The sequence below is a fragment of the Myodes glareolus genome, chromosome 17, assembly GCF_982192425.1.
Source record: "Myodes glareolus chromosome 17, mMyoGla1.1, whole genome shotgun sequence".
NCBI lineage: Eukaryota > Metazoa > Chordata > Mammalia > Rodentia > Cricetidae > Myodes > Myodes glareolus.
This window is the reverse complement of record NC_142042.1, coordinates 52,307,794-52,319,232: the sequence shown is the minus strand read 5'-3', so window position 1 is coordinate 52,319,232 and position 11,439 is coordinate 52,307,794. Positions and strand designations below refer to the sequence as shown.

At 46.5% G+C, this 11,439-nt stretch overlaps 1 long non-coding RNA gene across 1 annotated transcript; it reads left to right on the top strand.

Moving 5' to 3' along the window:
• The first annotated feature begins 679 nt into the window (after positions 1 to 679).
• On the top strand, positions 680 to 10,020 carry LOC148119406 (uncharacterized). Its single transcript, XR_015735348.1, has 2 exons — positions 680 to 795; positions 7,306 to 10,020. It is a non-coding gene; the product is annotated as an uncharacterized LOC148119406 (long non-coding RNA).
• The last annotated feature ends 1,419 nt before the right edge of the window (positions 10,021 to 11,439 follow it).

The following is an 11,439-nucleotide window of genomic DNA, read 5'->3' as shown; positions in this document are numbered from 1 at the left end:
TTTCTGTCGAAGGCTCAGAAGAAGCAAGCTAAAGACCCTTAAAACTGTCTTCAGCCCCTTCTCTCTCTGCTCTCCTTCCTTGTTCTTCTTTTACTACAGTTCCGGCTGCTCCGGCTGCCTCTCATGAGCCCACATGACTAGCTCGGGCCCTCATTTCAGCCTCCTCTTTGGGCTGTTTCTCCTTGCGAGTGAGTCAGGGCTGGGTTTAGATGTTATCTGGCCCAAATGTGTCATTTTTCCTAAATGAGGAAATTGAAGCCAGAGGAGAGCGTAGTTCATTCAACTGTATTTGATTTGTTGCATCCCTACCCACGCAGGAGGACGCGGGCAGGACGTGATGGGTTGGGAAATGGGCAGAGGAACAATAGGGCACAGTGTTAAGTTCTTCTCATCTGGAAGGCAGATCTGATTGCTTTAGCTGTCGAACCCACATCCTCTTCCACAGAGCAACAAGTGGCTTGGGTGGGATCTGTCGTGGCAGGAGGGGAACCATGGAGTGGGAATTCGCTAAGTGCGAGCCAGGTTCCCAAGTGACCAGTGGGAGAAACGTGAAGACTGGCCACTCGTCTCCCTTTAATTGTGCATTCTCTGCACACTCCAGTCCAGAGACATGCGGCCTGGGTAAGATGATATTGGGAATTTAGCCTTCTCTGGAACTGCGTGGTGCTGATTCTGTGCCTGTTTCAGCCTCCCAGCTCAGGAGACACTCATCGATGCCTTGCAGTGCTGGCCGTGCAGTTCTTTGGCTCCCAAGAAATGTTAACTAACTGTTGCCATCAGCTGCAGTAGAAAGGAGTAAGTCGCATGAAATTTCATTTCCCCCTTGCTCCCATGATCAAAAAGACAGAGAAAATGCGATTATCTCCTCTTGTCCACAGACAATCTCATTGCCTCTGCTCCACTGACTGTGTAGCCACGAGCGTATTACGGCATCTTTTCGTAACAGATGCGAGACAGGCCCTGGTGGCAGACTGAAGTGAAAGAGAATCAGAAACCTTCCTTTTTTGTGTCTTCAGGCCGAGGCTCTTTCCCCGGTCCAGTGTGGGGAAGCAGAAGAACACTTTCCTTCAGTTTCTTGAAAAGATGCTTCAGTCCCACTTGACCTCCAATTCTTCAGGCCCTGAAGAAGTTGATGAGGGGTTGGGGAGGTAGAGTGGGGGAGAGAAGGTCCCCCACCCCACTCTAGTGTGTTAGTGACACAGGATGCTGCAAGTGGAACCAGATCTAGACCGAGCACCTTTTAGGATCACGATTTGTCTCCTTTCTAGTGAAGGCTGAGAGAGCTTTGTGTCCCCAGCTGGTGGCAGGCCTTGCCTCTTCAGTGCTGTCCCCAGGAATTCAATGCTATTCCTAATCACACACGCATATCCCACCAGTGAAATAAAAGCCTCGAGGTGTGGTATGTCTAGCACACATAATGAGGGCACACCCTGCTTTTGCTTCCTGTTTCTCTGAACACTCCTTTTTTAATTCTCCAACCTACCTCTAGATGCGTGCATGTGGTCTCACCAAGGTGCAGCCATGTACCCAGCTAACCCCTACAGTCCTTTTGGCAGGGGGATTTTGGCTAACTCTCTAGCTTCCTGCATCTTCAGAAATATTTTGACATTCTTTATATAGATGGCATCTAGAGTGGTAGGGTCTATCCTTGCTTTCTGTTCATGCTCCAGGTCCTGCACCTTACTGGGTTTGCTCCACAATTTTGAATCTCATGGTGGGTCCTCAGTTCCATTTTCTCTGCTGGGAAAGCCAGCCCGTTTGCAGTTCTTATTGTCCCAGCTTATTTCTCCCTTCCCCGAGTTGGCTCTTCCTCCTGCCCACTGGCACTGACCCCCTAAAGGCCCAGGTGGTTTGAATTTTTGCACCCTCTCTCTCCAAATTGCTCTTCTCTGTCACGAAACCCTCTGTTTAACCAGTCCCATGGTTCTGGTCACAACTAGGAAACCTAGGGTTGATTCTCTGCTGCCCCCTGGGGGTACACATTCTCACGGCTCAGAAACCCCTTCCGACCCCCTATAAACCAAGTGGACATTCCAACATCAGGCACTTCTTCCTCCACCCTCCCTTTCTGTTCTCAGCCAACCGTAAGCACACAGATGTGTTCTCCAGCTGCAAAGTCGCCTGTGGTGACCAGGTGAGGACTGCACGTTTTCTTCCCAGCTTAGGATGAGGATCTGCAGAGAGAAGACTGGCTTCCCCACGCTGCCGTTCCCTTCATCCGTGGAGAATGGAATCAGTGTAGATTTGCTCCAGCATGGGCTCCGCTAGCACAAACATACATGTGCACATAACACCCACATACCAAATATTCAATTTCGGTAAACAACCAGACCCTGCTAATTAAAATGTCTCATCCATTTAGACGAATGTAACAATTAATTTAGTCAGGCAGTAATTGTGCGATTCCAATACTCTTTCTTTTCTTTCCCATCTAGTTGGCTGGTAGACTCATTTCCTGGGCGGAGACCACACCTTCTGATCTTTGAAATGGATTTTGTTGCTTTTAGCTTTGCTCCCTGGGGGCCTCTCATCTCACAGGTCACTGACGAGACAGGCCCCTGCCTTTAAGGAATGTGAGTGTATCAGGTTGTCCTGGAACAAGCCACACAGAAACAGCCTGGGTCTGATTTTCACCTGGAATGCTACCTGTCTTTTCCTGATTTTTCCCAGGATGGAAAAGCCCAGAACTGTGAATACTTCCTGTGTTCTTATTCTTGCTCCTTTCAGAGATCGTTACATTAGTATAATTCAAATTAACACGACTGGAAGGTAGAAGGGAAGGGAGAAGAGGGAGATTATAGAGACAAAAAAATGCCTGTTAGCAACTGAGATGCAGGGCATCTCAGAGGAAGGCTCTCACCCTTGCAGTTTGATGCACAAAGAGGAACATCAGAATCATATTCTGCCATCACCAGCATACAGAACAGGAAAGGGTCCTTGTCTACTCCAAACCCTTTGTCTCAAGATGGGGCTCTTCCTTGGAAACACTATCAAGTCTGTAAGGCCTTGAGTGTGGTCACTGGAAAGAGATAAAAATAAACCGTAAATACAAGTACCTGTGGTGGACACCATTGGAGAGGCCCAGTTTGTGTAACTGCAGCTGTGGTCTTGGAATTCCTGCAAAGACCAGAGTAAATGTTGCAGCTAAATGGAAAAAGTGGACTTAGAAGGTCAAGTGGGGTCAGCGTAGCAAGTGTGCTGTTTTTTTTTTTTTTTTTTTTTTTTTTAACCAGGATTTATGGGGGCAGATTCAGGCTTTTTTTGAGGAAGGGCAAAATATGATTAATTAGTAGGACAGTTATTTAAGAGAAAGAATGAAGATTATGAGTACAGAGCTAGGTATAAAATTGGACGCTTCTCACAAACAAACAGATAGATAGCTATAAACTGTACATCTCAAAGTGGACAGACAGCGCAGAAACAGAAGAGTAGCAAGACTAAAGATGAATTAGGTGGTTGACACCTCTCTGGCGCTTTCTTCCTACAATTTGGGTTGCGTTCTCTTTGATGTTCCCTCAAATGACAACAGTTTGGCATGCCGTGTCCTCAAGGCAGAATATAAAAGATAACCCTGTTTCTCTTCCAACGCAATTGATCAAGTCTGTTTTGAATTATTGATAAGATCCATAAAGCATGAGACTCCGCTCACCGATGGATTTGTTTCTGGGGCCAGTGCTGCAGGCTTGTGCTCTGACACAGAAGTTCTAGTAAAGGCCAGGAGGAGAAGTCTCAGTTGTGTCCAGGCACTGTCCCTACCTCTGCTCCTGCACTGCTGTGAAGCCAGGCGGGCTGGAGTTGTTGGTAGGAAGGGTGGGACCTCCTCCCAGAGTCACTTCTGGAGAGCAGCGTGGAGCAGCTAATTCCAGTTGTCCCAGCCAGGAACCGTGTAGATATAAAAACCCACAACAAACCCCTCCAGTTCAGTTCTCCCTCCTCCGTGTCCTTAAATGCTCAAGGCGACTCTGTACCCAACCAGTGACAGGAAGACCGAAGGATGCTGGGATAGGGACCCTTGCTTTGACAAAATTTGATTAACACCAAAGAATGTTTTGCTGAAACATTTCCATTGCTGGAAATTCGGGAAGGGTTTCGAGGGTGAAGGGCCTTGGTGATTAGGTCTTTGTGGATGCAGAATTCACCTACAATCACTGTTTAGATTATGAATTCACCTGGGTGATGGGGATCACACTGCCCTAACTCACCCCTTCAGGTGAAAGAGTGCCATGCAACCATTATGGGTGGATACTGGAGACAGCAGTTCTGGTTCAAGTTCTGGTTGGGTAATGTAGGAGTTTGGTGATCTTGGATAAGTTACCAAAGCCTCAGCTCTCCCATCTATAAAATGGGTGTACTGATAGTGTCAATATAATGCACATAAAGTGGAAAGCAAGAGATAGCACTGGCAGTTTTGCTTCCGAGAGGGAGGAAAGGTAACTCTGAGCTTCTGGGGTTGCATGGTGAGAGCGCAGGGGCTGTCATGAATGAGGGAGTATTTAGGATAGACCCTCAAGATCCCATAGGATACACACTTGAAACGGGAATGTACATCACAGCAGAGATGTGACCAGTTTGCTGGGAATACAGGGTGCCAAAGAGGAAAGTTTTATAAACATTGAGGGTTTTTTAAAAAAACATGAGGATGAATATGGTATATATGTGTGCATTCATGTGTGTGACTGTGCTTGCATAAATCCACAGCATGGGAGCTAGAGAACAGCCTCAAGTGTTGGTCCTTGCCTTCCACCCTGCTTCTGCATACCCCAGGCTAGCTGGATCACAGATTCTGGGGGTTCTCCTGACCCTGTCTCGCATCTCCCAACAGAAGCACTAAGGGCCTGAGCTATGTGACTGGTTTTAAATGGGTTCTGAGGATTTGAAGTTAGGGTCTCATGCTTTGACCCAGGGAACCATCTCCCTAGTCCTGAAAGAGGAGTTTTGAGGCAGGAGAGAGAGAAGATTGGCGAGGAGAGGGAATATAAAGTCATGAGACCCACAAAAACTCACTGAAACCATCCAGGCAGGAAATGATGAGAGGTCTTGGCAGTGTCAGACACACACGCGCGTGCGCGCACACACACACACACACACAGACACACACCCTCACCCCTGAATAACAGACATCACATTTGTGGCATGGTTTTACTCTGTATTGCTTTGAATTGTTTATCCTACTCTCTGCTGGGATTTAACAAATAGAAGACAGGCCTGGCAGAGCTGTCGCCGGTGCCAGCTTGAAGCTGTGCCCTTTCAGGCATGTACTGGGCCCTTGCATGACAGAATGACACTCCCTCAGCCAGCGGGGGTTACTCTTGACTCTAGCTGCAGCTGGCTGACTTGTCTTCACATCTGCACGGGCTCTTTCTGGAGCCATAGGAGCCGCCAACAAGGGCTGGCCTCCAGCAGCCCGATGGGCAGCACAATTTACTGTATGTTGAAATGACACCAGAACCACAATGCCTCTTGCAAGAGACAATTTGGTTCTTGTAATTGCTAGCCTGGGGGCAGGAAAGAGCGTGTGCGCTCTCGCTCTCTCTCTCTCTCTCTCTCTCTCTCTCTCTCTCTCTCTCTCTCTCTCTCTCTCTCCTCCAAAGCAAGGATGATAGGAACAGGTTTTCTGAGAAAAAACTCAGACCTGACTCCTGTCCCTTGCCCTGGGGCCTCTCAGTTCATGAGAGGTGTGGGGGACTCTTTTGAGCCAGACACAGGCAGAGGTGAAGTAAACACCAGTCCACAGAATCAGCCAGACAGAAAGTGGAGTTTTGTCCAAAGGTTTCTACCTCATTTGGATCAAGTGAGATTCTAGAAGTATCTGCTCATTGATTCAGGGCCAGTTGCAAACCTAATAAATCATTGATGGTGATTTTTCCTGTAGTGCCGACAGCTGAACTCAGCATGCAAGGCCAGTGCCTTTCCACCAAGCTACAGCCCCAGCCTCCGTTAAAGGAGTTCGTAACTGTCCATCCTCAAGATATAGAAAATAGAGGCATAAATGACTTCAGATCAGGCACAAAGAAAGTTAGAGGGACCTATTGCAGATCACAATTTTCACGAGGAAGCCCCTTCTCTGCCCCCTTCCTGGTATTTAGCTTGTTTGTCCAAGCTGCATAGCTTAATACAGATTTTGGCATACCAATTAGTCCTAATTTATTGACTGACTGGTTGTATTCTGAGATGAATAATAATTTGGACCAGGTAATTAATTTCTATTACTTCACCGTGAGAAGGAGGGGTAAAGATCGCTGTGGACGTCTTCATTTATTCATGTGTTTATTCAGCAAATGTTTACCGTGTGCTTCCTGTGTCTCAGGCATTGCATTATGTGCTGGAGACAAAACGCCCAGCAGCTATAGCTTTGTTATAAGTGATCAGTTCATTGGCACAGGGGAGGAGACAGGTGAGCACATAGCTCATTTCCACAGGAAAAGAACCTGTTGCCAGGGGAACCCGTCCCCAGTGAGGAATGCAGGAGGCAGTGGCTAGTGGCTGTTCACTTGTGATCTGAGGGAAGGGTGGAGTTAGCTGGAAGTATGGCTAGTCTACCAGTGGCTTTGCTTTTGCTTTGCCAAAATACCAAGATAACTTTCCTAAGAAAGTCTTTAACCGGGCTTAGAATTCCAGAGGGTTAGAGTCAACGACAGTGAGTAAAGGCACCAGTGGCAGGAACAGCTGAGAACTCACATCTTGAACCAGAAGTAGAAGGTAGAGGCACTGGAACAGTTCAAAGCCTGCTCCAGTGACACACCTCCTCCAGCAAGGCCACACCTCTTAATCCTTCCCACAGGGTTCTACAAACTGGGGCCCAGGTATTCAAATGTGGGAGGCTATGAGGCCATTACCATTCAAACCACCACAACTAGGGAGCCAAAGACAAGACCAAGGAGACTACTATTCCAATAGCATGAAGCTGCCCCAGGGGAAAGGATGTGTTTCACCCAGGCTTGGTTCTATTTATTTATTTATTTATTTACTCATCTAGCTTCTTACAGCTGACTCCAGCCAGCTCACGGTGAAAGATATTGTTATTTAACAAAAGGGGAAACCGAACAAAGAGAGTGGTTCTAGGCTCCTAGTAGGTCACCTTGAATTTTGTCTCCAGGACAATGGATTCCAGTAGCTCCAACTGCCTGCTACTTTCTGTATGACTGTGTTCAAGTCTGCATCCTAGATTCAAGAACATGATGAACTGAGTCTGGGGCCAAGCACTCTACCCTTGGTCCAATCAGACCAAGGGAAGAAGCAAGTGTGGGGATGGCTAATGAGAAATCCCTGCGGATCCTCTAATCCACTTTCCTCTCACCCTTCTAGGCTTTGTATTTTATTGTTCTGAAGAAGGAATCGAGGACGGGAGGTCCTTCCCTGAAAGATGGTGCAGGGGAGTCAAAAAGCTTTCTTAATGTCTCCATCGGGTTCCCGGAGGTCTAAGGCAGCCTGGTAGGGCTCACTGGCTTCACTTCTCTATGCCCACCACCCCTGTGAATGGGTTGCCTGCACTCTCCACACTGCTGGATTTCAGCATAACCTCCAACATGTCTGTGAGACACCAGAGACCACAGAGGCCTGAGAACTTCCCGGGACTGCGACTTGAAGTGTCTGGAGAGAGGGAAGGAAGGTGGAGGGGCAGACCGGTAGAGAAACGTTCCGGACTTCAGGGGTAAAGAGAAGTGTGCCACTTGCCCAAGTTTAATTTGGGTTTATCCAAGTGAGTAATTTCTTCTGGCAGCCACGAGAAGCCCCTAACCCCCTGAGACCAAGGCTGATCAGAATTCAAACTGCAGTTCTGACAGCTTCAAATTGGAATCAGGCTCAGCCGTGGGGCCTTTGAGGGTCCTTGCCTTGCCTCCCTCAAGTCTCCAGGCCCAGAACAGAATTCCCAGGGGCTGGCAGCACGGCTCTGCCGAATCCTCTGATGCCCGTCAGGGATAGATGCATCTTTACCAACCTCCCTTCCTCTTTTTTTCCATCTGGTAATTGGCTTGATATGCCTGGGCTGGCAAGCGCGAAGGAGTCTAACCCCAGCAGACGCCTCTACTCACTCCCTTTGAGCAAGGATCCTCTAGTCTTTTCCTTACCCCCGGGACGGACAGTTAAATGGAGATTCAATCTTTTCTTCCTGCCTCCCTTTCTTTCTCCCTCTCTCCCTCCCTCCTTCCCTCCCTCCCTTCTTCCTTTTCCCTCTGGCTCTCTCTCTTTCCTCTCTCTTTTCTCTCTCTCTCTCTCTCTCTCTCTCTCTCTCTCTCTCTCTCTCTCTCTTTCCCCACAGAGGCCCAGACTAGAAGGCATCTCAGATACCTGCTACTCTATCCTTTCATTCTATGGGAGAGGCAGGTGCATCAGAGAGGACAAGACTTGTCAAAACCAGTCAGTGATTGGTGACAGACTTGGCTGTGGACCCAAGAGCTCCGGAAGCTCAGCCAAGGAGTCACTCCTGCTGCCTCTCATACCACTACTGCTTTACCTCCTGCTGTTGCCTTCTCTAAGGCAGTGGTTCTCAACCTTCCTAATGCTGCGAGCCTTTAATACATGTGTAGTGACCCCAACCATAAAATTATTTCGTTACTACGTCATAATCACAATTTTGCTACTGTTATGAATTGTAATGTAAATATCTGATATGCAGGAGAACTGCTTTAAGGTCTGCATTGGTTTCAAATTTGAAGGCAGGGAAAAGTTATTGCATCTCCTGTCTCTTCCCTGAAGTGGTTTTCTGTGAGTAAGGATTTCCTGGCCTGACTGTCAGACTGGGGCTTAGCTGATTCTAAGAAATGGCTGCTTAGACCTGTGTCTCCAGTTTAAGGGTCCAGAGTGGCACTGAAGACAATGTCCTGTTGGTGCAGGGTGCATCCTGTCTGAACAACCAAAGAGATAAAGAAGCACACGGAGGAATCAGCCCATTTGTCAATGCAGAGACTTGCTCAGTGTGTGTGCACACAGTGGTAATAACAGTGGTCCGAGCTCCTGGAGATTCCGGTCATCCACTGACAGTGCACCCTGCTGGAGAGCAGACATTGTGCACTTCTGAAAGCCACCTGCACTTCGGGGGAGAGGGCATCTGGACCTATCAGACTTGTAGTGAGAGGAGTGGGCCGTGCCACTGCCCAGCTCCCGGCCGCCCGGCTAGCTTAACCTCTGAAATAACCACACAGAAATTGTATTAATTACATTACTTCCTGGCCCATTAGCTCTAGCCTCTTATTGGCTAACTCTCACATCTTGATTTAACCCATTTCTAATAATCTGTGTAGCATCACGAGGTTGTGGCTTACCAGGAAAGATTCTAACCTACATCGGTCTTGGGCCGGAGCTTCATGGCATCTGCAACACTTCCCTTCTTCCCAGCATTCTGTTCTGTCTACTCTGCCCACTTCAAGGCTGCCCTATCAAAAGGCCAAGACAGTCTCTTTATTCAACCGATGAAAGCAACATACAAACAGAAGAACCTGCTACACCAAGGCTTGCCCCTTCTTTTCCAGAAATACCTGGTATGCTAATCTCACTCTGAAGACATGATTTTATTTTTTTATTCCTTCCTTCCTTCCTTCCTTCTTTCCTTCCTTCTTTCTTCCCTCCTTCCCTCCCTTCCTCCCCCTTTCTTTATTTCTGAAGGTAAGACTAAGTGATCAAAATGAACACCTGCTGGTTCATACAGGAATAACCTGGAGATAGGAAAACAATCCTGAGCAGTTTGATTTATCTGGTCTGTATACTGTTGCTTGGGTATTGCAGTTCTTTACAATTCTCTAGTTAGTTTGAATGTACAGGCAAGACTCAAAGTCACTGCTTGATTTTTTTCTATTGTTTATTTTTGTTGCTACTTTTGACCCCTTCCTCTTGCCCACCCTCGAGATAGGATTTCTCAGTGTAGCCATGATTGTTCTGGAACTCACTCTGTAGCCCAGACTGGCTTCAAACTCACAGAGATCCTCCTGCCTCTGCCTCCCTAGTACTGGGATTAAAGGAATGCACCACCACGTGTGACTATTTTTAACTTTTAATAACAGATACTTTAATTGTTTATTTTAATATTTTTATTGCATTTATTGCTGTATGTAGAACTTTTACATAAGGATATTGGTGTAAAAGTATATATTATGTGTTGAGCATATTCTCCTCCATGGCCCTGCCCCATCTTCCACTGTCTCTTTCCTTCCCTTGCTTTACTCTCCAAATTAGCTTTGCTTCTAGTTTCCTTGTCATCTTACATTACACATCTCTCTCTCTCTCTCTCTCTCTCTCTCTATATATATATATATATATATATATATATATATATATGGATTTTAATAAGTATGTAAGGATATGCTGAGACCAAACAATAATTGTAAAGACAACAAGGAGGGAGGATGAACATGAAAATAATTGATTTTTCTTTGCAAGGTAATACTATATATATATATGATCTATGTTTATCTATCCATCCATCCATCCATCCATCCATCCATCCATCCATCCATCCATTCATCCATCTCTCTCTCTCTCTCTCTGAAGACCTCCAGCTCTTTCTTGTCCTTTGCTCTGCCTCTCCTAGCTCTGGTTTACTTCCTCTGTGGTTGCAACCCAGCTTCATCCTGGATGTAGGCTCCACATCCAGGCAGATGATGGTCAACAGAAGAGGGCATTTTGGAATCACTGCCCAGAATTCTCAGCAGGACTGTCATTAGAAAGGAGGAAGAGAAGGGTTGGTGAGCTTACTGATGGTAAATGAACATAGTCTGTCATCTACTTTATTCTGTAGGTTTGTCATTCTCAATTATGGTGACAAAGGTCAGACTTCTGTATGTCAGGTCTGTCAAATAGAAATAAGAGTCTTGCTGATATGCCCATCTCTTTTATTCTGAGACTTTAACGAACTGCCACACCAAGATGGATATGGATTGACTGTCCACTGTCTGGTGTGCTAGCCAAGCTCCTTGTGTCTCTGTCATTCATGGTTTTTCCCAGCTTGCACTATTTTATAACACTCAATATGCTTGGAAATACGCGAACTGTTTCCATCTAGAGCTTCTCTCCAGTACTGTTTGCTGACGGGCACTAGTCATGATGGCTTTGGTAAAAAATGTAGGGACTCTTATCACTAATGTATTTACTGTTGTCTTGATGGCAGTCCCAAGTTTGGAGTACTCCTGGGAGTTGGGAGATGCAGTTGGGGGGTAACTAAGCATTCTGTTCTAAAACTTTTGCCTCCTTAGGACTTTGAATTTCCTTCTTCTAAATTATGCTTTGTAATTTCTAGAACCAAAGCTGCATTTCACAAGGCACCAATGAGTCCAGGTTTCTGTCAGCTTATGTAACAAACAATTACAGTGTCTCCTAGTTCTTCAAGTAGTGCATCGAATGCAGAGGTGCCATATTAGTACACCTAGCTAGTTCATATATTGCCCAACTCTCTGTCAGTGTGCTTACCAAAGGCATGCATTTTTATCTATTAGCTCTTTCTTTCAT